At 33.9% G+C, this 27,398-nt stretch overlaps 1 long non-coding RNA gene and 1 pseudogene across 1 annotated transcript; both read left to right on the top strand.

Annotated features, from left to right (window-relative positions):
* LOC127867744 (uncharacterized) lies at window positions 1-26,683 on the top strand. The gene is made up of 7 exons (XR_008043641.1): window positions 1-402; window positions 10,267-10,356; window positions 11,297-11,632; window positions 12,313-12,429; window positions 13,688-13,767; window positions 17,834-17,885; window positions 23,198-26,683. It is a non-coding gene; the product is annotated as an uncharacterized LOC127867744 (long non-coding RNA).
* LOC127867737 (uncharacterized) lies at window positions 2,005-3,566 on the top strand (annotated as a pseudogene).
* Window positions 26,684-27,398: the final 715 nt, after the last annotated feature.

Genomic DNA, 27,398 nt, shown 5'->3' with positions numbered 1-27,398 from the left:
AACGAAAAATATTTTTTTTTATTGCGCAATTTATGCCGTAATTTCTGTGACGAAACTAGATAGACTCTCTGGATTTTAGGACAACAATTCCGACGTGGAGGTTTTTTATTTAACAGTCAAAAAAAATAAGCATCAAACGAATCCAAAACGTATTAAGGAGTTTGTTTGTCATGCATAATTGGGAACTTAGATAGGAATACAATTATTGTATTCGCTTCGACATTCGATTTCTTAAATCGTGTACTTGGTGACACTGGTTACTGGTAGCATTCGATACAATCGTTTAAAAAAGTGTGATTTAAAATCAATATAGATAAAGTCAACCGGATAGAATAACAGAAATCGGAATAACACATCTTTGTGATTTATTATTATAAGGGCCGGATTAAAGTTGTCATCGAGGTAATTGTGTCTCTTACTATACATTGTGCTGTTTGATGAGTCATGTTAAACTTAAAGCTCAAATAGACGAATCAATCTTATGTACAGATAAGTTTCAATCGATATTTGTACGATCCAAATTGCGTGCTACGTGTCATTATAATTATGTTAAAGTCTGTCGTTGAGTTGTCGCTTTATTTTATTGATTATGCTAGGTTCACACCAACGCCGCTTTGATGGCGCTTTAAAGCGGCGTGCAAAGCGGCACCAAAACGTAACAATTCTTGAATAAAGCGTCAGTGTCGTAATAGATCGTGTGATAAAGCGGAACATTCGGCAAGAACGACAAACTTTTTTAAACTGTTTAAAAATTTTGGGCGCTCTGTCACGAATTGATTAAAGCGCCGAGAGCGTATCAAAGCTTAAAAAACCGTAACAAAACTCAGCAAAGCTTGGCTCAAATCGTAGGAAAGCTTAACATAGCTTGGTTTAAAGCGGGGACCCCAGTCTTCACGGTATGTCACCACTTGACACGCTTCGTTAAGATGGTTGAAGATTTGCTACGATCTGGCATGAAGATCTTACACGAGGTCAGACTCTTTCATCAAGATATGACACGCTTTGTTACGTTTTCGTGAAGGACTCTCCCGCTTTACCACGAATTGAGACGCTTTCATCAAGCATTGACACGTTTTGAAAGGCTTTGATACACTTGGCAAGCTTCCTCACGCTTTCGCACGATCTTTCACGATCTCCTACGATATGACTCTCTTTCGTCATCTCTATAAATAGCACTTGAGTACCACACATTGCTTTTTGTACTGCTTCGGCAGTAAATATACTAAAATACTCATTTTGGAACGATACACATTGCATTATTTTCAGCATCTCTATAAATAGCACTTGAGTTCCACACACTGCATAATTTTAAAACAAAGAGGACGTATCCTGAACCTGAAAAACTACTATTAAAAGCTCTATAAAGGTGAGAAATTCAATTATTATGCATATAATCTGGTCTAATTTTTAATATAATCTGGTCTAATTTTTACGGATTTCAGTTACTCTTGCATAACAAATGCCCATAACACAGCTAAGGTGCAACGTTGTCAAGAAATATGGAAGATATACCCGTTTTATAATTGAAAGAAATGTTCTCAACTTTGCAACTAACGTGATGTGTAGCCTCAAAGCGGTTACGGATGCTACAAATAGCCGAAAGAAAATTCAATTTTAATTCTATTTTAAACAACTTTTTACCAGCAGAAAGTAACTTACTATATCACTACAAACGTTTTAGCCATTTAGAAGAGACCTACTGTGTGAGTGATACCAGAAAACGTTGAAATCAACGATATATTTTTGGTTTTTGGTGACCTGAGTCACTTTCACTTTCAATTTACGTGTAAACAGCGATGCAAATTGTAAACACAATTAACTTGGAGGACACTGCATTTTGAGCTCAAAACAATTTGTATTGCTCATTTTTGTATGGTTATGTCCAAAAGCATATATATATATATATATTAATTTTTATAACCTTTATAAATAAAATATGAAAAAAATATTAAAAAACGGTAAATAATTACGGATCCTCACCTTTATAGAGTCTTTAACACAAAGATGGGACCCAAGAGAGGTAGAGGTGCAGCAAGAAGAGCCGAAAAGAGACAGTCATAGGCCAAGTGGCTTAAAGGCCGAGGTCTCCAACACCACCGCCGGCAGAAGACCACAGCCTCACCCTGCAGGGGATTATCTCCCAGTCATCACACCTGTTCCAGCAGCAGCCGCCAGCAAAAAGCGTACGCACAAACCATACTACTATGCAACACTAACAGAAGCGCAAAAAGAAGAGGTCATTGACTGGCTAAAAGACATTTCTTCCATCTACTCAAAGAGACCGACAGATTAAAAAGATCCGCAGAACAAAAAGAAGCTATGGGAGGAAAAAGCTGCTGACATGGGTGTTGAGAATGCAGCCCTAAAAACCTTTTACAAGTCCAACCATACCCAGATGAGCCGCCTAAAGAGGACTGTGGGGAAGTCGGGTGAGGGTACTGAGGCAGTCGAGGACATGTCTGCCACGGATAAATGGGTCTGGGAGAGGTTCACCTTCCTCAAAGACCACATCGAAAGCGTGGAACGCAGAAACGTGGTGAGCATCCGAGGTAGAGGTAGAGAACCAACGGAAGTCTTCATTCAGTCAGATTCTGGGTCAGAGTCCCAGCCTACAGAGCCACCCTCTCATAGACTCTCAACAGAGAGTGTTGACTTGAAGAAAAGTCTGATGGAGTTTATGTCTGACAAGAAAGTTGGTCCCTCCACCTATGCCAGACAAATCGATGAGAATCTGGCCCAGCTTCCTGGGGACATCAAACGGGCCACACAGATCAAGCTAATGGAAGTGCTACACGAAGGACAGAGGCAGGCTGAAGAGCGCCATGAGATGTTTCAGCAGATGCCCACCTTCCCATAGCAGCAGCAACATGTCGCCCTAATCCAGCCAATCCAGCCGCAACGTCAGTCGTTCCTATCAAGCTCCACCAGTTGACAGTGCCCCTCAAGAATGGTGTCAACGAGTCAACAGTGGCAGCCTTCACCATCACTGTGGTCGACACAGCATATGCCAGGTCAACAGCCCATCAGTGTCTGCTCATTACCTGAGCAGCCAGTAGCCTAGCCTGTACCAACAACCATCATCAAAAACTTGAAATAACTATACCAACATCCTGCACCTGAACAGGGGGGCAACTAGAGCGATGACACTCCTAGCAAGGTCATCACCTTCACTAACAGCTAACCGCTCCCAAAGTTATACTGCTGCTGCTACTGAAAAGACCACATACTCCCCGAACGTGAGTGACTTTGTGAGCACAGCCATGACCACTGCAGGGATCACCACCAGGCCATCATCTGCTGTGACCCATCTGGGAACTCCTCAACCTTCATCTGAAGATGATACTGATATTTGAATACCTAAGAACAGCATGATACTGAAATTGACCCCAGATTGTGCATCAATTTATATTGTGTAGATAGATGACTTCGCCATGGACATCTAATGATTTGTAAACAGTAATAATATTTGTGTGTTTGTTGTTTGGTTCAGTTTGTTGCTTTTTGTACATATTGATAATATGTCACTTTATAATTTAAATAATAGAAGAGAATATGTTACATTTAAAATTGTGCCTTTAACTTTGTTCAGTTTATTGCTTTTTAAGCATATTGATAATATTTTAATTATAAAACAAATAAAAGATAATATGTTACATAAAGAAGAATGCCTTAAACTTCGTTCAGTTTGTTGCTTTTTGTACATATTGATAATATGTTTCTTATTAAAAAAAATATAAAAGAGAATATGTTACATTAAAAAGAATGCCTTTTACTTTGTTCAGTTTATTAATTTTTTTACATATCGATAATATGTTTCTTAATAATACAAATAATAAAAGAAAATATGCTACATTAATATGTTTCTTAAAAATAAAGTAATACACGTGAATATGTTACATTTGGAAGAATACCTTTTACTTTCAAATAGAATTTAAAAAAAAAAGACAGATATAAATTAAAAATTAGTTAAACAATACAACATACACACAATCATTTATGGCACATATCTAAATTTTAAATTATATAACATGATTTCTTTGAATTTTCAATTTACAATTACAATATTATCTGATATTTTTCATTGGGCAAACAATAAAGTCTTTATTTAAACTAATGACAAACATATGAATTACATATAATTACAACAATAACATGGATAATAAAAGCATATTACAAAGCACACATATTTCAAAGTCAATTTTACAAATTATGTTCATAATATTCATAACACATTAGTATTCATCTTCAGCCTCTGACCCATTCCTCTTTTCAACTGCAGCAGGAAGATCAACACCAGCCATTCTTTGCTGCCAGTCAACAGCACCCACTGGAGAGACAAAGTAGTCTCTGAGATGATCTCGCTGATGTCTGGCATCGACAGTGGCGAGGTTCCCCCTCGCAGGTGGCTGTGGAACATCTTCCCAGTGAGGTCCATGTCTCCAGGCCCCAGGTTCGAAGTTGTGCTTCATTTGCTGCCATTACCACCCTATGCCTCAACAGGTTGTGCAGCAGCACAGCAGTCTCCACAAAATTTCTGACGTTCTCTACCTTTTGTTCCATTGTTCCCAGCAGGCACCTAAACCTGTTGGCCAGTATGCCAAAGGCATTCTCCACCACTCTCCTACCTCTTGAGATCCTGTAGTTGCAGATTCTCTGCTCATCTGTTATCCCTCTACTACTGTATGGTTTCATCATGTAGCTCTTCAGAGCAAAAGCATCATCAACCAGGATGAAGTATGGGATATCTGGCTCAGTTTCCCCAGGGAGAGGGCATGATAGCGGTAGCCCTATGGCCTCATCCTCCAGTCATTCAAAGAGCTCAGAGTCCGTGAATATCCGGGAGTCAGACATGTGTCCTTTACCTCCCAGCTCAATCCAGATGAAGTTGTATTCTGCATTTACAAGGGCCAGCATTGGTATGGAGAAGAACCCATTGTAGTTGTGGTAGATCTTGCCTGTGTTTGCTGGTTTCTTGATGGCTATGTGCTTTCCATCCAAGGCACCAACTGCATGGGGACATTCCACCTCTGTTCAAACTGCTGGGCAAGGTGTCTTCAGGCTTCAGGGGTGGTAGGTGGGTTGAAAACGTCATCTTTATATGCCTGTACAATTGCCGTGCACATTTCTGGAATCAGCTCTGATATTGTGGAGATACCACATCTGAATCCATATGCCATTGACCTGTAGTTGTCCCCAGTGGCCAGATGTCTTAATGTGATTGCCAGCTTGAGGCCAGCTGACAGAGAGTGCCTGTAATTAGTCTGCTGCTTCTGGATGACTGGTGCCACTCTTTCCAGGATATCAAACACCTCAGGGTTTAATCTGGTGAAGTTTCTGAAGGCACCAGGGTCTTCTAATCTGAGTTCTGTCCATGAGGCTAGCGTAATGGCCATATTGCTGTCTTCTTTCTTCAGTTAGCCATGGCCTGGTCCAGGTTCTGATAAATGGCCTTTTACCTCTTGCTGGTATGTCAACCTTCCCTTGTCTTTGCTGTTCTTCCTCCCTCTCTTCTGCCTCAAGGGATAGAATATCGTTATACAACAGAGAACCAATCGTCATGTCTTCTTCGGAAAGATCATTCTCTGGTACATCTGGAACCTCTGGATCTTGTTGTTCTGCTATCGTTTTTCGGAGTCAAAAATGCAATGATTTTGTGTATCTGCTGCATCTTTATATAGGCTCTGAATCAAAAGCGGGATAAAAATCGGCAATCTCGACATTTCCCAATATGTAACAGAGCGTAAAAATGCACAACAAAGCTTGATTGTCGTATCAGAGCCTGATTCAATGCGTTATAATCGCATCAAAGAGTAATGAAGCGTAATAAAGCGTATCAAAGCGTGATTTCAAGCGTAACAAAGCCTGATCAAAGCGGGATCAAAGCGTGAGGAATCGTAGCATGTCGGAAAATATTTTGTCCTCAAAGCGTCAACCAATTCGTATGAGAGCGTATCAGAGCTTATCAGAGCGTAATAGATCGAGATATTTTTGGAAAAGTGAACACAAATGACGGCGCTTTGCTCGCCGATTCAAAGCGCGGCATTCGCCGTTGGTGTGAACAGGCATTACCGTTGGCTAAGAGTAAGACGGAATGTGGACGCCATTTTGTTTAGTTGAAGTCGCATGATCCGATTCTTTTCAGATATGAAAAATCGGCCCGGCTAAGCGAGCCGATATAATTTATATTGGCCCGCTAGATACGAATACAGCCCGTTCGCGACGTCATTTTGTTATTATTTATAGCAACGATATGTTATATAGATCTGTAAATTGTGTTGTAGTTACTGGCTTTTTTGCTGTTAAAATGTGTCGTATCAGTGGGTATGTCTCAAGTTAATTTTGGCAGACACAGTATGGTATCAGATAAGGGATTAGTCCTCCCCCAAATATATCAACTCTGCATCTTAAACATTTATCACAATCAGCAGCATCCTGTCGACCAATGTCTCCAACCCTGCCCCCTTATACGTTCGCCGTGCCATTGTTTTGATTTCATCAGTTAATTAAATGGAAGTCGTATTTGAGGTTTCAATAAAGGCAGTGGCCAGACGTACGGCCCCGTACGACTAGCCTGTATTGGCTAGTTTATTGGGATAAACATGTAGATAATGTTCTAATACAAGCCTCGCGCTACATCGTTTCTAAGCCTCGCATGATAAACTTGATCTTTATCCAAAATTCACATAATATTTTCTATTTATCATATTACCAGATGAAAATCGATAGTATAACAACGATCGTATTATAAACTTCAGCTTTATACTATCGCTATTTTTAGATCAGATTTGGGGTTTTCCAAAAATTGGAGAATTGGTTTTTGTCAACAACGGAAATATTAAATCGTCAAAAAATGCGATATTTAATAATTATAAATGAAAAAAGGGAGGAAATAATAGGATATATAGAATATTATGCAAGCTTCGCGCTACCTCGGTTCTAAGCCTCGCATGATAAACTTGATCTTTATCCAAAACTCACATAATATTCTCTATATATCCTTATCCAGCTTTAAACGCCCTATTGCATGCGAGCAGTGTTTACACAGAGGCAATAAACTATAAACTGTAATTTATCGCTGCTAATAAAAGATGGGATGGTAGAGATAGCGTTACATGCTATACAAGACTATAATACTACACTTTATTTTGTAACAAACTAGATACGGATTTTAATTTTAAGATATCTGTTAACATATTGACACGTTTGTAATTTAAAATAAGTTAATCGTTGATTGCAAAACTAGATTATACATATTGTAAATGATTGCGAAAAAGGTATTAATTACTTAAATACACATCAAATGTTTTTTATGGAGAAAAACAATATGCAAAGAAAAAAACAAGTTTGTAACGCGTACTACTGAAACAGTAATAAAGCTTTATATATATAAAGGCTAATCACAGGTTAATCAGGGACGACACTTTCCGCTTTTATGGTAGTTTTCCTTTAAAGGAAGTCCCTTCTTACAGAAAATCTTGTTTAGGCGGAAAGTGTCGTCCCTGCACAGGCTAAGGCTAGTATTCCATCTGTCCGTATCCGCATCCGCATCCGCAAAAAATAGAACAAGTTGAAATGCATTGCGCTTATTCCATTCATCCGCATATCCGCACGCGCAAAAGGCGTCCGCAAAAGAAGCTCAATTGAGCATTCTAATGCGGATTAGAGCTGTAACGATTCGGTTCGATGCTTCGAAAAACCGGTTCAACGCCGTCGATTCGATTTCGATACCAATACGGCAAATTTCGATTCGATTCACTACAATCCCGATTAAAAACCTTACTTTCCGAATCCGTCGTTTAAACGTTCTTGTCATTTTTAATACGTCTTGTGATTGGTCAATAGCCAGTATGGCATCCAATGAATGAATGAATGACATGCTGAGCATTACAACAGCCGGTAAAACGGCTTCTTCAACCACGCCGAAAGACGTACCGTCAAAATTAAAATAAAAAGTATGGGAACATTTCGAGTTTTACGAATGTTCTGATGCAAAGGCAACTTGCAAAACGTGTTTTGTTGACGTAAATTACCCATATGGTTTGTTTACTAAACTGTATGCATTCTGTTAAGAAGTAAACTGGAAGTTGTTTATATACTTCATTTTTTTTTCCTGTTCAACGCATGTGATACATTGTGCATGTTATGTTATTTAAGAATAACTCAACAGTAAGTTTTGTTCAATAAATTTGTTACTTATAAAATAATGTTTCGTTTTTAAATTTTATTTAAAAAATAAACACTTTAAATGTACAACATAATAAGTTAATAATAAATACCAAACATATTAATTCATGCTCTGGACAAACCAAACATGAAATAGTTTTCAAAATAAGCAGCAAATAGTTTAATTTGAATCGAATCGAAAATAATCGAATCGGACCATTTGGTATCGAAATCGAATGATGGGTGAATCGTTACATCTCTAATGCGGATGCGGACAAGATACGGACGGCATTTAGCACGATGAGGTCTGTCTTGTAACCGATTTCTTTGAATTAAACTCTTCAACTAGAGATAGAACGTATCCAAATTGTTGTTTGTTTAGTCTAAAGTAACCTTAAACTCCTCATCAGCAAATTATTTAAGTTCTTGTTGTAAGTTCCAAATGTTTGGCGATTTCTTACAATTGCACGTGCCCACCATCTGTGCTTTCGTTAACGTGTACACTTCTTCGCATGAACAACAGCTGAACCAATTAACAAAACAAAAAATGGGAAAGCTCTTCTTCTGCATACATGTTTTCAGTTCAGAAGTTTTCCCCAAAAAGAAAGATACGTTCGACGTATGAGGATAAATGGAATATAGCGTCCGTATAATGATTTTGCGAATACCGGTGCGGATACGGAAGCGGATACGGATGCGAATAGATGGAATACTAGCCTACTCCAGGACGACATTTAGCGCACAGGCATTATGCCCAGTTTTCTCAGAACGCGACACACACATATATATATATATATATATATATATATATATATATATATATATATATACACTGCAAAAGACATTTATGTGTCGCGTTCTGAGAAAACTGGGCATAATGCCACATATATATATATATATATATAAATAAATATATATATATATATATATATATATATATACACTGCAAAATATATTTATAATATATATGTATATGTATTTATATATATGTATATTTATATATATTTATCATATTACCACATGAAAATCGATAGTATAACAACGATCGTATAAACTTGAGTTGTATACTATCGCTATTTTTAGATCAGATTTGGGGTTTTCCAAAAATTGGAGATTTTGTTTTTTGTCAACTACGTAAAAACAAAATCGTGAACAAACTTCGATATTTGATTCTAATTGATTGAAAAAATGGAGGAAATAATAGGATAAATAGAATATTATAGCTATGAAATAACCTATATTCATTAAAATGGCTTTGCTAAATCTATTTGAACAATTTGAAGGAAGCTATCAACATAATAACAGTGTCAATTAAAAGCAGTGATGTACACGTTCTGGAAATACCGCAAGAACATGTTTACTTTATAGTTTATACCCAATTATATATTTTAAAGGTCCGTGTATATACCGTTGTTTGGGTTTTCGGCTTGTATTCGACAACACGAAATATGAATATCAGCACACTCTGGTTCGTCTTCCTGATGTTTTTGAATGTGTTTAAACGGTTGCTGTTATGGAAATTCTGTTAATTTTAAATGTAGAAATAATATAGAATTAATTTGAGTGATGCACGAATAATCACCATGGTGATCATACTTCTGATTAAACGGCATAAGTTATAAATGATCGATTCGCGTTTTACATTTATCACAATCGAAACGTGCATGAAAATATATACTAAACAATAACACCAAGAAAAATACGTAATATAAAATCATATGGCCTATTATTAAACAGCTGACCATTGTGTCAAAGACTAACCAAAGTTTAGCTATCTTGTCAATATTTGATTTAGGAAAATAGTTGAATTAAGAGCACAGCCTAAAATGACCATTTCGGTTACATTGACATCGTAAGCAAGTGAAACATAAGCTATTAAAATAACAAAACATCTTTATTATGCTATTGTTTAACCTACGTATGCATTTCAGATAGATTAGTGTTTATTCATTGCGTTCAAGTCGATTATAGAACGAAAGTTTGGATATCCTCTTCGTCAATAAGCTTTCTGACATAACGTTAGAAATTTATTTGTGTTATTATATCGTATCAACTTGATTATAACAGTACGCGTTTATGTCATCATTAAAAACAAATTTAAAGTTTCAGTTTAACCAAAGAGAGGTTCGAATGCTTGTAAGACCCCAGACAGCACAATGAAGTTGATGTTCGCTGTAATTGTGGTTATGTCAAGTAAGTGCTTTTGTAAACTTATTGAAGTAAAAAACCGACGCACTAAAAGCAAGTTTGATGAAGACCAACATGTGTATATGCGATCCTATAGCAATTATGGAGTAAAAACCTTCGTTCTGATGTTTGTTTCTATATAAAAACCAATGACCATGTTAACTGATTTCAATCATGATAACTACAGTTTCCTCGAGCGGAAATTACTTTCAGACGCCTTCGTCAAAAAACCGTATTCACGTTTTATGCAAATCATTCAAATTGTGTATGAGATATAGAGCTGATTTTTAAATCGAGGCACGTTAAATCGAGGCACCGACGTTTTACCTTGAAGGAGGACATCGACCTTGAGCATGTATTACTGATTCATGTCTTCTGAACTTTGACTCAATGCCCTTGATTTGTGTGGCACGTTTAATAAAAATGCCTGTAAGAGATTTCGAGCGCGCATGTTATAGACTGATGACGGACTGGCGGACTAACGGTTTGATTGACGGCTGGATAGACAAAAACAAATCCTTTTCACCAGCACACTTTATGAAGGTACAAAATGTATGTAGTAGGCATAATGTATATACGTGGTATAAAACACATTAAATGTATATAAATGAACGATTGCGACTCTAATATATTATCCTGTTTTATTAAAAAACAAACAAACCATAGTTGTCCAAAACAAAATGTGACGTAACAAGCAAACGAACTCTACACCAATCCATGTTTTACCCATACTTCGCTTCATTTACGACAACAAATAAAAACGTTACATTCTTTTCGTATTAAAGTTACGTTATAAGTAGCTAGATGCTTACCTATTTGTGAAACACGAAATAATTAAATTTAAATGGCTAGTCAGACGCAACGTTTTAAATTACATATACATTAATAAAGCAGACGAGTTAGTTTTGTTGCTTTTTTATTATTGCTGTTGTTTTTCATATCACAGTTCGCGTTTCTGTTACCTACAAAGTCCATATTGATGTCAAAGGAATCATACAAGAAGGCAAAAACATCACTCTCGAGTGTAAAACCGACGCTCCTGAAATTACATTTTCCATAAACAGAAAATTCAACAACGGTCAAAATGAAACAATCGCTGAATGTGAATTCCGAACTGAACAATGTTATTTCTTAAATGGGTCATTCTTGCCAATGTATAATATTTCTTCGACCAACAACGGAGGAATATTGACAATATATAGTTTGTCAGTAATGCAGGAAGGGGAGTACACGTGTTTTTATACGTATAACTCCTCAATCAACGCTACTGTACATATAGAAGGTAAATTCGTTACACAAATAGTATTTGTTTTAATTATTGTGAGTCTTCGCATGTGATAAAACAAATGTTTTAATCATTCGTACATTTGACTTAAATTATACATAATTTAATTTTGAACTGTAGCTTTAAAGTATGTATGCCAAGTGTGGAAATGATTAAATGCACACTCTGTCAAAGTTATCAACTGATAATAGCGCAACATATATTTTAATTGTAAACAAAAGCCGCCGGTTCAAAATACAGCATACCCACAAGCTATAAAAAAGTCTGATCTCATAATCTTGCACATAATTAAAACATGCAAACGGACCTACGATTTCATAGCGTGCAAAATGTATGTCATTGATTTATGGAAATTCCAAATTTGATTTCAGTTTTATAAATGAAGCACGGTCATTTTGGCCGCTAAACCATGTATACCAAATACAAGTTATCATGTTTGTTCAAATAACTTCAGACACTCATTGACAAATAATATACCTTGAAATTCCTTTGGACTTTTCTCAATATCAATTTTGCTCAACAACAAATACTTTCACGCTCTTCTCTAATGGCATCTTTATGTACAGCACAATTCTGATACACGTAGTTGTTAAGTACATTATTTTATATACATTTTAGGAATGACTGGATGATAAAGAAGTATGTTTTGACGGTATTTTGTTTACCTTCTTTTTTAGTAATGAAGTACCATGACGCGAGAAGCAATGCTGGCCATGTAATTGCAATATGTGTTGGTGTTGGGGTTGTAATCATCATATGTGTGGCAGTATGCATTAAGAGAAAACAAACATGCGGTAAACATTCCAAACAATCATTTATAATAAAAAGAATTTTTCAATTAAATGCATACATGTAAAACCTTTTTAAAATAATTTTTTGATTTTACACGTTGCAGTATTTTTTGCAAGAAGTATTCATGATGGTCACAAAAGGTGTAGCATTGCGAAATATTTGCTAGTATATGACTATTTTAATGCTTGATTTACGCGAACTTGCTTTGTTTTTTATCGACATATAAGTAGCCTGGGCTTATTTATTTGACTGTTGGAGTAATCAAGATTTAAAAATGCTTATTTGTTAATATTTGTTATTTGTTTAGCAATCATGTGGGTTTTTTATTATTTGTTAAACAGATATTAATACAATGTAATAAGTAATTCAAAGCTATGCTTAAAAAAGATATTTTATTGTGCCATGATTATCAAAAGGCATGTTATAAATGTACTCAAATCCAATAATTTTAAACAAAAGTAGACATGTACATATTATCATAATTTAATGTTACTAAATCTATTTATTTTCCCATTAGAGTAGCCAACAATAGTTGTCATATGACTCGACTATTCTTCTTCTATAATTGTCTATATTTATGTATTCAAAAATAATAAGATCTAAGGGTGAAAACTGCGCTAAAAGATCAATCACGACTTATCACCCTAAAGCAGCGAAGCGCCCCTCGTTTTCCGTATACCATTTTATCATTTCAAGAACGGTTAATGTAAATTGGCACTGTGTTTCAATGTTCATATATTGATTTTTGTATAATTACAATTTAAACGAATTATGAATAGGGAAATAAGATTTGTGTTTTGTTTTGTTCATCGAAAAACGATACAAGAACTCAACTTTGTTTTTGTTTTTTGTTTTTGTTCCGGTTACAAGACAATCGGAATATGAACTAATATACGTTGATTCTTGTTTTTCGTTGTGTCGAATGCAAAATGAAAATGGAAAAGACTGTATATACACGGACCCGTTATTTCTCTAACGACTGTGTCTTTATAAATGGTATTCTCCAACGGGCTGCGATTAACATGCAAATATAAAAGAGTCTATGCATTAACGTCAATGAGGTGAATCTACTCAACAAATTCAAATATCATATTGCAATATAAATCCTTTTAAACAGCATTTTAAAGTACAGGCAAAACGTGTCATTAAAGTATTTGTGTCCTATGCTTGAAATCATACAGCAGTTAACCAAACTATTATATCATACTTAGTTCTCGAAATAAATGGAATCAGTTAACATTTAATACAAATGTTTTTTAGGAATGCTACACACGCTATGCCCTGGTACAGACGCAGCAGCTTTTCCAAAAAATGATGAAAATCAAGCATGGCTTATGTCGGTGAGTAGCATAGTAATGTTTACATGATAATGATTATAGTAGATTATAGAATTTCGTTGTTGAACGCAAATTCGATTTAAGTAGAAATAATAGAATGTATATATTTACTGAGTGAAAATATTCGTTAATCGCAATATTTTGCATTCAATGACATCGACAAATCCGTTACTTTACCTGACAAATGAAAATTCTTATAGAGAAATATAAGCACTGTGTTTAGCCACAAATTAAATTTAAATATCAATAAAACTATGATATAACTTGAATGACTTCTCATTTGTAACGTCCTTTAGCACATATCTTGATGACGTCTGTTCAGGACGACACGTGCAAAGACCTTGAGGGATATGCGTTTTTTCATGGTGGGACCCATGGCTTTTATGATGCCGTCGAACATGCCCTTAATGTGTTAAGTATCGGTCAATAGCTAGATGTTCTGGAACTGCTTAAGCATTGCTGAAGCAAGTAGTCATTTTCGCACCTTCTATCTCGTACCTTTAAAGCACTCTTGGCATATCTGTACGCCTGTCACTTCGTTTGATTAGGGGCGCTTGTATTCTGAGTTGATTTTGCTGATAGAGTTAACCCAGAGTCGCAGTGTGCGCTCCGCTTTGAGATTGACCATTGATATGATCTTACATTATCTTCTCTATCTGGAAACTGAAAAAAAGTGCAGAGACCTTGTCAGCAGGGATGATGGGTTTTTTATCGTCCTGCCGAAGATTGGGTGCCCACCGAGATTCATGAGCGCACTATGCAGTATACGTCGACATCCGCAGCGGCGTCAAAAAAAAGGACTGCGTCATCGATCCAACTTGTTTTGGCATTTTCCTCGTTGTCTTTCTGAAGCATGCACTTGCAACTTAAATCGATGGTCTCCAACATCCGGTCAGATGGCATTCTGTTTAACCAGGCTCGACTGAAGGCAAAGAACAAAGTTCGAGAGATATCATCAGGAACATGTTGTTTGCAGATTACACTGTATTGGTCATCCACATAGAAACAGATCTGAAGAGACTGTTGGACCGATTTGATGGCTCACCATGCCGAACTACTCCACATCATAATTATTGTTGAGATGTCGTCAGCCAGTAAATATACCTTAGATCCACCATAACTTACGAACTCTCATTGGTAGCAGAGATTAATCAAAGGATTGACAAGGCCTCAAAAAACCTGGCCAGACTATCACAGCGATTGTGGAACAAAAGCATGCTAACTACAATAAGTACACCAGGAACGCTGTGTACACGGCCTGCGTGTTGATTCTCGGCTGTATGACAGCGAATCTTTGGTCTTGTTCGCAAACCAAGAGAGAAGGCTTAGCGCCTTCCATATGCACTGTCATCGACGCATACTTGAAATTTCATGGGGAACCATGTAGCGAATACAAATGAGCTTGAGAAGGCAGCCATTCCCAGCATTGCCACACTTCTCCGTCAGCATCATCTTAGACTGCCATGGAATTTGGGTCGGATTGACAACTACCGAATCCTCAAAGGCAACCTGAGCCCAATAATTGGGCGGCGTTGGAAGAGGAGAGAGCTGCAAACGTGTCAATGACAGACGCACATGGAGAAAAGGCACACAGCAGCAACCGTCAGCCGACTAGGGCAATATATGCGCCAGGTGCGGCAGAAACTTCCAATCTTAAGTGGGTTTGCACAGCCACAGTAAATGTTTCACATGCAATCAACCTGCACAAGAAAACTAACGCGTAATAACTATCACAGACATCCTCAAGGGACGCAAATCCATGGTCTCTTTAGACTGACGGACGCCATCAACAGTCACAAACAACAGAAGTATGTGCTGCTGTACATTCTAAAGTTAACATGATGTCGATATTTTGCTTTTTATATGATGTTTAGCCATTGTATTTGATAAACATAATTTTGTCTACTCAAGTTAAAACTTTCATTCAGCAAAGATCAACTATGACGACGCTGTCTCATAGATATCGATATTAATTTCCCTACCGGTTTAAAGGGTATGGGTTTAAATTTTAACCAGAAATCTATCCGTTCGATCGTCTGTCCGAAAAAATGTGGATCCTGTAATAACTTAAAAATAACCCAAGCTAGTTTTTGATCGAGAGAAATACGGCGAATATGCATATTATTTCTTTTTCTTTTCGTAAGAATTTTGAAGGAAATAATTGAAGACTATAATGTCGATCCTGCGATAACTCAAAATGAACTTTAGCTTAAGCTCATTTGAGAAAAGTTGGTATGTGGATAGAGTACCATATTGGAAATATTTATATTATATAACTTTGCTTGTTTGATCCATTCGCAGTATCTGGATCTTTCAAAAACTCAAGAAGGATTTGTACTGTGGTGATAAACATTAATGGATAAAAGTCCAAATTGAGAATATGCATATAAGTTTAGTTTCTTTAAGCTGACAACACTGGTTACGGTTACAGATGTAATTGGAAACTTAAATCTTGATGCTGACATAAATAAAAAGTACTTAAGCTATGTTAATGGAACTTGATGTAAGGTAAGGGGTCATATGTTTAATATGCACTTTGGTTAAGAGTGTTCATCGGAAAAAATGTAGAACCTATTCCTTCAGAAATAAGTGAACGCTAACATATCGTTACTACAGTAACTCAAACAGTAATTAATTTATGTCAATCCATTTCGGTACTTTAATAGGGAAGATGGGTTTTTATGCAGTTTGGACAACAATTGTAATTTAAAATTGATACACACGTAATTGAAAACAAAAAAAGTAATCTTACTTAATAAAAAAATACTTACGCTAGGTTTAAGAAACTAAGGGAGAGGGCATAAACTCGAACTTGGACTAATATTTTCACAGAAAAACCTCGTCTTTAAAGCGAGATTATACGGTTTTGTCAAATATTTATTAATGTATATAACATGTTGTAAAAAACGTATTAAACATATATTTCAATATAAATTAAAATAAAAGTTAAGAAGAACATGTGTAGTAAAAAATCGAATTAAGCCAGATTCTGAAATCAAAAATGTCTGTACAGTCGAATTCTCCAGCATGTAAATCATGCATGTACGATGTGAATCTACATTTAATTTAACGGTTCATTTTAAATTCCTGCAACGATATCTATTCATATGACACACGAACACTAACTAAAAAGACGAATAATTCGGTTATTGTAGGAAACCATGTACGAAATATCTTCGTCACAATCGGCTCGGGGCGCTAATTTGTCTTTGCTGCATTTTATGAAATTCGTCTTCAATGTATAATTTTTCTTGCCTATTATGTGTTATTGTAAAATATTTTATCAATATATGACAATTTAACACATGTAAAAACTCGTATAATCTCGCCTAAATAGAAGTACATTTGTTCAACTACACAGGTATGATATCCAACAATAATTCACTCAGGTGGAGCATATGTGCATTTTCTTTAAAGGACGCCTAAAACGAAAATAGTGAAGACAAAACATACGGAAAACCTGGTAATAACATCACTTATCATGTATATACATATATACAGACATACATATTCCTATTGGAGACTTCGGCATGTGCGCCTAGCTACGATGCAGAATGAAGCAGACATACTGTGAAATCCCCATCCCCCCAAAAAGATGGTTCATTTACAGTTTTATACCCCACCCTGACACCGCAACTCATCTCCAAAGTTGGAACAGTTTACATACACAGAAGGGACAGTTACATGAACATTTATTTACAAACATGAAACCATAGTTGTATTTTGGCACGAACCGATCAGGATTCATAAATACCCTAACACTATGTTAGAGACACCGCGGAAATACGTTGGATCTAGAAGATACATTGAAATTATGAGTATTTATGTGTTTCAAGGGAGATAATTATATTTTACAACAACGTTATTTCCATTTTCCGGAATCTATAATACTAGATACTCGTTTACAGTAGATTATTTATATATATATATGGAGAAAGATATGTTTGAAGAACGAGATACAAAAACAGACATACATTTTCTTATATATATATATGTATATATATATTGTGCATTGTGTATAATTACATATGGCATTACACTAAAATGTAAATACCAGATATATTTGCAGAACAAAGATGGCAAGAAAGAAGACAGAAAATAAACAGAAATTCGCTCGGAAGGTATCGTTTACTTTACTAGAAAACGTAGCATGTTATAAAAAATCATTTTCTTATTAATTTGCATTCAAATATAACTTCATTTGTAGTGATGTGTAAATAAACATAATTTTGTATGTATATAAACTTTAATATGCATGGCATAACTACATTTTCGGAGATTCGAAAGATAAAAGTGGTAGTAGTTTGAAACACGTTGGGGTTAACATTGATTGGAAGGTATCTAAAGTTAAAACTTAAACAATTAAGTTGAAACCTTCAGGCAACTTCAAGGCTGTTCTTAACCCATCCAGCCAATGTTAATTTATAAATTTGATTTAGCAACCGTAAACTAAACGTTTTAAACATGTTGTTTATAACAATAATTGCAGGGTAAAGGAAAAAATTAGCTTACACGATTGAAAAAGAAGCACAACATATAAACTAGGCAAGTTCAACCTTGACCTCGAGCCTGAATGACTAAACATATACATTCATTTCAATGCCCTAAACAGTAAATGCGAGTTTTATGAAAATCACTCAAATGGTACACGAGATATACTGCACAATCGAAATTAGAAGCTAGGGCTGGTGACGTGTATTCGAACGTTCAAATATTCGAATAAAGTAAGTTTCAGTGACTGTAGTTTATCACTTTCGAATATTTGAAACTGTTCTATACCAGGGTCGGATGTATATCTATGTTTTTAAAAGAATGCACCTGAAAATTCTACTCTTCATTCTTCATTATCTTATAATACATTTATAACTTAAAATCATGTTTATCAAACCAAAGGACATGAATCTGTTAGTGGAGCTTCGAAGTCTTATAAAGATTACTTTTGACATGAAAGGTCTATGTAATTGTTTACCTTGTCAGATTGTATTTTTTTAAATAGTGAACAAATAAAATAATTATCCATTACTTATTATGAAGAATACACAAATCAATTAAAGATAACATTTTTAATGACATAAAGATCTGAAACGGTTTCCACCATACTCATCTATGACTAGGGTTTGCTCATAATTATAGAAAGTCATAATTTGGTTAAATGCAAGTAAACCCTTTTATTCAGCAAGCGTCAGATATGCCGACGCTCAATCACAAGTATAAAGAAATCATTAACATTCCCCAACCTATTTCAACGGAGAGGTTTATTTCATAACATTGTACGTCCGAGCGCATGTCTGTCCGTTCGAAAAATCTTGATCCTGCGACATCTAAATATATCCTAAAGCTAGATTTATCAAACTTGGCGTGTGGCTTATAGGGAAAAACACGTTATTTTGTGTGAATGATTTTTTCGATGTCATAGTTGCTTGTTTACAGAAACAAGTAGTAGTAGAAGTAGTAGTAGTAGTAGTAGTAGTAGTAGTAGTAGTAGTAGTAGTAGTAGTAGTAGTAGTAGTTGTAGTAGAAGTAGTAGTAGTAGAAGTAGTAGTTTCAAAGGCGTCGAAGCCATGAGAAAGGATTTATTTTGCTTGACATAAATACTTGAAATGTGTGTCTATGTTGTAATTGCCATACATTCACAATGTGATTAAATATGAGTGATTGCGTAATTATACACTTATTTTACACAAACATAATTATTTTCGACAAATGCCCATGTTTTCCTGGGTACAGGCACTCTAGCATAGGAACTTGCTAAGCTAAAGTATCATGTTCAAGATTTAAAATCAGTGTAACACGGCTAGTGTGTCATGCTTTAATGTTACTTTCGTTCCATGCTCATATTTATATACATTTACAATTTATGTTGTTGCTTTAACTCCTATTTTGTTATTTTCTTAAATGTAGGCATATAGTAGTTATCCTAGCATCCGTCGGTCAGTCAGTCTTTTAAGGTGATTGTGATGATTTTATCACAGAATTTAATGAATAGATTGAAATGAAACTAGGCGGAACGGCATAAGAATAACTTTTAGCATAGTCATGTTTAACTAAATACGTTACTAATGATGTTATTTAAATGAGATAAATCTCAGACAAATTACTCTTTTGTCATAGAAGCTATCACAAGACTACTTTGTGACCGTCGTTTGTTGTCCTTTTCTACGACCAAATTGCATTTATAAGTTAATAGTTTTCGTACATGAAAAGCGACATTATCATGGCAAACACGAATTAATTATTATACCTCAGTTCAGATTTTCTGTTTTGTTTTTCCTAAAAATGCAAAAATAGTGAGAAAGTATTCTTATCCGTAATACAATTGCCACCTTGCTGATTTAAAACATGTAATATAAGGCGCTAATCATACAATTCATTTTCTTTTTTATATATTATACTATTAAATGTGCGTAAATGTCGATGTAGCCCAGTCGGCATATATTTATTTCGTATTGTGTTTTTATGTTCTTATTTGCTGATGAGTTAAAATTGAAAGCAAGTTTATATATCAGAGATATTTTTTCAACTGCAACAATACGACCGGCTTATACAAATTATAAAATGCAATACAATAGGTATGATCTGTCGGGGGTAACATGTTATTTGTTATAATGGATTAAATGACTAATTGGATGAATATAAGTTTTAAGTAGTCATCAGACTATCAACTGTACAATTAATTATTAAAGTAGCATTGGCATTGTTTCAGTAATGTTAAAGGTTTTGTTTCCTATGACAAAAACCTGTTATATAAATATAATGATACAATTGTTATTGTTATAATTTAGTTACAAAAGTAAATATTAAATAAGGTAATATTTTATAATTAATATGTGTTGTCAATACGCTTATTATTGTTGTTGTTTTTTGTCAATAAACTGCCAATATACTATGTAACTGTACTGTATGACATGTAGATGATTTAAAAATGTTATGGCAATTGATTTATATTCTGTTTTTTCTAAATAATACTATCAAAACAAGTATGTTATGTAAATGTTTATTATTGCCTCCTTATTAATTTTAACAATAACAATATGAAGCTGAAATGAATGTCACGCATGTCATGTAAATTATTTTAATGTTATGAAAATTGTATAATTGTTTTCGCAGTTACACCGTCAATATGTTATGTTAATACATACTATAATGCCACCATATTAACTTCAATAATGTAAATATTTTACAAGGTGCTATTTTCGTTAAAATAAATCTCAATAACACGAACTATATTTGGAACCTACTTAATTAAAAACATAATAATATTGCCACGATAACTATTAGCCCAAACAATGTGAATATTGCAAAAATACTATTTATTTACGTTCCATATGCAGGGATGGTTAAAACACATTTCCTTTTTTCAATTATTGTATTAATAGTTGGAATTATCTTAATTAATTGAAACATACCATCTTACATAATTTATTTATATAATAAAAGATTATATAACATCATATGAACAAAGATTATATAATATTCTCCATTATACGACCAAATTATGAAACTAGCTATGTAAATACACAATACCATTACACTGGTGCTTAAGTGTAAATAACGCATGTTGAATTTCAGCCCATTATGTACTGTTGTTCAGCGCCCCATGCCGGAAAATAACTTTCATGAAAGCTAACTCTTGTATGACGGATAACTCGTATATCAATATAGTTAAATAACTTTCTTTGGATAAAATGGTTAATTCTGAAGCGAATAAACATAAGTTAAAAATATTTCGGTCACTCAGATTTCGTGCCCTCTAATGTCCTTTATATTGAGATATTTCACTGGGTTATAGATTTTGCTAAATAGGCGGCAAGTAGATTTGAATGCTCAAAGAGCATTTTTATCTTTAATAGCTCTTTTAGTTCCTACAAGGAGAGTTTTGAATACTGACCATGATTTAGTGTATTTGTATACATTAATCAATATTTCCAATTGTGTTGTATTTTCTACTTTTGTTTAGTCGTTTTTTATGCTTGCTAGTATAAAGAATGATAAACAGACACACCTCTTTCCGACGTTTGATTAAAGTTATTAGAACAGAATAAAAGTTTACTTACCATAAACATTTCTTTGCAGACAATACCTCATTTTAATAAATAAAAAACTATACCCATTATATCACAATGGTATACTAATTACGTGTTAAAAAATACTTTCCGTATCACAGGTATCTTAGGGTTATGGAGTAACACACTAAGTAAAAGAAGAAAAGAAAATGGATATAATGCTATAAAGATATTTACAACCATACTCCACTAAAACTGTAAAAAAATATAAGAAACCGTTTTTCATTGATATTGTACCGAAATACAATCGACACATTAAAACCGGTGAACTAATAAAGCTTTGCTAGTTATTAATCTGGTACTTTTTAGTACATTGGCTTTAGCCAATGGACTTTATAACCCCAAATCGAGAAGATCTCGCGTCGGTTGAGTGTAAAAATTCGGTAAAATACCCCGAATTCGAAGGATGTTGGCTGACGATATAGATAAGATAATTAACATTGTCTTTGCTACTTCTTACAAGTTTTCACTTAAAAACTTTTTTTCGATGATTTTCTTCTGAGAATTTTCCTTACACTATTTGTAGAGAATTTTTCTAACACCATTTTTAGTGAAAAAAGTTCTTAGAAAAATAAAACAAATTTCGTTCGTAAAAAAATTAGCTAATTGGCAAATGCTTTACTATATATATATATATATATATATATATATATCTGTAATTATATTGCATTTAAAACGTGGATGGGTACGAGATTTTGACTAAATTAACATAGTTAAAGTAACATTACTACTCAAAATCAACGAAAATATTGTAAAATATTTCGTAAAATAAACTTAACCAATTAAAAATCAGTGTTCCTTATGGCGATTGCCGAAATTTCAACGCCAGATGTGGTCTGGTAAAATAGATGTTTGTAGATACAAAATGCTCGTTGTTTTCCCATTTTAATTTCCCGCAGCGATATCTAATTATACGACACATGAACACTAACATGGTGTTCGTGTGTCGTATGAATCGATATATTCGCGGGAAATTACAGTTGAATTAATTGTGGCCACAAACTAATCAATACGATAATTTTGTATCTACAAAATCTTTGTAATCATACCACATCTAGCGTTGAAATTGTGGCTTTTGCTATAAGGAACACTGATTGTTTAGGTGGTAACTTTATTTTACGAAATACTTTACGAAATTTTCGTTGATTTTGAGCGTTATAGAGACTAAACATTTTGCATCATATATGTCATCATTCAAATTAATGCAATAAATATGTTCCTAACATTTTTTCTCTCTGTAAATGTGTTTTTAACAAAGTGAATCTCATCGTACTTGATTTTGAGATAACATACTTGTTTAATGTATTCATAAATTGGGTACGTGACTTTAAACAGTCTTAACGGATAAATAAGTGTCTTAATTCTTCCAGGATACTGCAAATAGGAAACAGCTAAAAGGGACAGACATCTTTATCAATGAAGACATGACCAAACTTAACTTACATGTCCTTATGTGCGTGAAAAAGAAGATGCCAGACGAAATAAACAGTGCTTGGTTCATGAATGGTAAGATCTTTTACAAGAACCATATGGACAAAATTCAAACTGTGCAATTTGAAGACTATGAACATTGGACGAACCTGCCATGGCCAAACAACACACCGAAGAGAAAGTAATGTACGCACCACACTTGGACGCTTTTCTTTGTTAACAAGTATAGAATAGTGTATGTTCGATATAGATTAACGCTTCACTGACCACAGTGATCCGCTGAACAAAGTGTGACAATATAAAATCTACTGTGTCACGATAAAGATTAACGCTTTACTGACCACATTATTTCGCTGACTGAACGAAGTGTGATTATATAAAAAATACTGTGTCACATTAGGCATAATTAATATTAAGAACGCTTTATTTTTTAAAGAAAGTTTGACTTAACAAATACAATTCAAGCACAATATTTACTCGTGAAGTATTTTTTGTAAACTATATACAACTCACCGCGGTTTATATATGTTTTAAACCACCTAGAACAAGCAATTAATATGCATCTTGTTGTTTGCTACATTGGTACAAATGTTTGTCTGTCACTGTCAGCCTTCGTCATGCTTGTTGGAGGTGTATGTCGAACATAGATGTATTAGCGACCATGTGTGTATGCTTGCAGGCGAATAGGATTATGTGTACATGCGTTTTTTGTATTTTTGCAAACATGGATTTGTTAAATTTTGTTTTATATAAATAAAACACAACTTTTTTCTAGGCAGGTGTGCGTTTTTTGTTTTTGAATCAATTTAAGTAAAACAACACTTTGCTGGTATTAATAAATAGATTACTGTGTTTAATAGTTTGCGTCCACGCATTTTGATAAATATATCATCTTTGTTGGAGGTGTATGTCGAACATAGATGTATTAGCGACCATATATGTATGTTTGCGGGAGTGTAGGATTATGTATGCATTTTTTTGTGTCCTTGCACAAATGGATTTGTTAAATTCTGTTTTATATTAAGACACAATTCATCTTAGACGCGTAGATCTCTTATTTATTTATTTTTTATAAATAGTCACCATTTAAACTGGCATATGTGCACTGTCATATTTTGTCAATTGTATTGACTTAAATAATAAACTCAATAACTCATCTTTTATAAACAAATAAATTACGCTGAGAAACAAATTGTAATGTTAAGACAACAAATATTCTTTACATAAAATATACAATGACATGATTGGTACTTTTTTGCAACAAATAACTATCAGATTTTTTTTCTCCCTACTGTGAAGGACAATCATATAGAGCCCAACTCTTTACAACTATCATTAATTCTATAATCACACAGGCATATTAAAATCTAGTGAAAATGTTGATACATAGCTTATAAATAGATTAGTTTGTGTAGTGCATATTTACATACAGAAAAACAGAAAATCATAGGCATTTTAAAATCAAGTGAAAATGTAGATACATAACTTATACATAGCTTCGTTTTTTTAAGTGTATATTTATACACAGAAAAACTAAAAATCACAAGAATTGCATGTATGTATGTGTGTTTGTACGTGTGTATATGTGTATGTATATGTGTAGGTGTGTATATATTTGTTAATATATATGAATATACCTTGAACAATATCTCCTTTTTCGGTTTTCAAAGGAGGCATTTGATAAAGGTACTGACATCTTGTTAGAAACTCTCTCTACGATATGTCTTCCCAGTGTGAAGAGAAATCAAGTAGAGCTGACTTTTTTACCACCATTATTTTGTACTAAAATTTTCATTATCCGAAGTTAATATTACCAAAAATTGATAACGAAATAATGAAGTTTTTTCTTTTGTGGTTGTTTCCGGATAGTTGTGTGCACTACCATCATACATATAAGCAACAAAGAATACTTAAATGATATATATATGTATATATAATTGCACATTGGATAATTTAATACATATATAACCACTGATTCATGACATCATATGTAACCGTTTTGTTGTTGTTTTGTTTTACATATTTCTGTTCTCGTCTTAGATACGTTAGCAGTACATTGGAAAAATATATCATTACTTTTTTTTTAAAAACCCATACCAATACCGTATGTTTTATTCTTTTTGTTTTTTTGCATCTCTGTGTTTCAATTGTTTGTTGTTTTTATTGTTGATTTTGTCCCTTTATATTTTTTTCTTTGCATTTATTCCACTGTATATGTCATGATGAAATGTTTACTATATTTGTACATGCACATCACTTTTGCATCGAATACCAAATCATGGAAAAATTCCATTGACCTATATCTTATAACAGAAATCAACTGGACATGTTTTAAAATAGAAACTAACTGGACAAGCACACACAAATTATCAGTAACATCACCCTCCACCTTTTTAAATGATTAAATTATGCACTTTGAATGTAAAAGGGCTAAACAATAAAGATAAACGCATAAAAATCTTCAAATGGTTAGACGAAAAAATATATAGTATATGCCTATTACAAGAAAGTCACTTGACACACTCTTTAGCACAAACCTTAAAAGATGAATGGGTCGGAGACATCTATCTCAGTGGACAACACACTAATAAACAAGGCATTGCCTTTCTGATAAAAAATAATATTGGGATGACAGTCGATAACTTTAATGAAATTATAGTTGGCAGACAAGCAAGTATAGATATCAAAATACACGAAACACAATTAACATTAACCAACGTTTACGGCCCTAACATAGATGATTCCTCTTTTTATGAAACATAACGATCCTTCATAATTAATAACCAAGATAAAAACATTATAGTCGGTGGTGATTTCAATACTGTTCTTAACCCATTATTAGATAAAAAGAAGGGAAACCTTTATTCTCATCCTAAAAATAGAAACATTTTGAATAACATAATTGATAATTACAATATGTTAGACATCTGGCGTACAGTAAATCAAAACGAAAGCAAATTCACCTGGCACTCAAACACAAAACCAACAATATTTTGTAGATTAGACTACTTTTTAATATCTGAGTCACTTTGCAACATAATTGACACATGTAACATAAAACCAGGATTTATGACTGATCACTCTCTAGTCGAACTTAAACTACACAAAATACAACCTGAGAGAGGCCCAGGATACTTTAAAATTAGTAACAGCATCTTATTAGATACACAATATCAAGCGCAAATAAAACAAGAAATATTCAATACAGTTCAAAATAATAAAGATGCAAACCCAAACACCATATGGGAAGTAATTAAAGGAAATATACGTAACACAACAATCAGATACACATCATTTAAACAAAAAGAAACACACAAACTTGAAGCTGAAAGCATCAAAATCATTGAAACACTTGAAAAACAATTGCATGAAAAAACAAACGATACAATCGACATTGAAAATGAAATAACATTAAAAAAAAACAAGTATTAGAAGAAATTTATCATACACATCTAAATGGAGTAATACTACGAGCACGTGCTCAACATGTTGAACACAATGAAAAAAATACAAAATACTTCGTAAACATTGAAAAACGTAGAAGTGAACAAAACACAGTACACAAATTAGTAGTCAACGGCGAAGATATAACAAACAGAACTCAAATACTAGAGGAACAACGTCTATTTTTCGAAACCCTATATAAACGAAAACATGTTGAAAATAACACCCATTTTAAAAATACACATCATGCTTTAAATCAAGAGGAAAAACTATTGTGTGACGGATTACTCAATGAATATGAATGTGGATTAGTACTAAAAGAAATGCAAAACAACAAAAGTCCAGGATCTGATGGCATTACAATCGAGTTTAATAAAATATTCTGGAATGATATTAAAACATATTTAATTAATTCACTGAACTATTCATTTAACAACGAAAACTTAACAATACTTCAAAAACAAGGTATAATATCACTCATTCCAAAACCTGGAAAAAACCTAGAATCCTTATCAAACTGGCGCCCGATTAGTTTACTAAACAATGATTATTAAATTGCAACTAAAAGTATATCAAACAAAATTAAAAAAAGTATTACCATCAGTCATTTCAAGATCTCAATCTGGTTTTATTATAGGACGATACATTGGAGAAAATGTACGTCTGATACAAGAATGCATAAATTATTTCAACCAA

Source organism: Dreissena polymorpha, chromosome 2 (genome assembly GCF_020536995.1).
Source record: "Dreissena polymorpha isolate Duluth1 chromosome 2, UMN_Dpol_1.0, whole genome shotgun sequence".
NCBI lineage: Eukaryota > Metazoa > Mollusca > Bivalvia > Myida > Dreissenidae > Dreissena > Dreissena polymorpha.
Note: the sequence above shows the minus strand (reverse complement) of the source record. Positions and strands in the feature narration are given on the sequence as shown.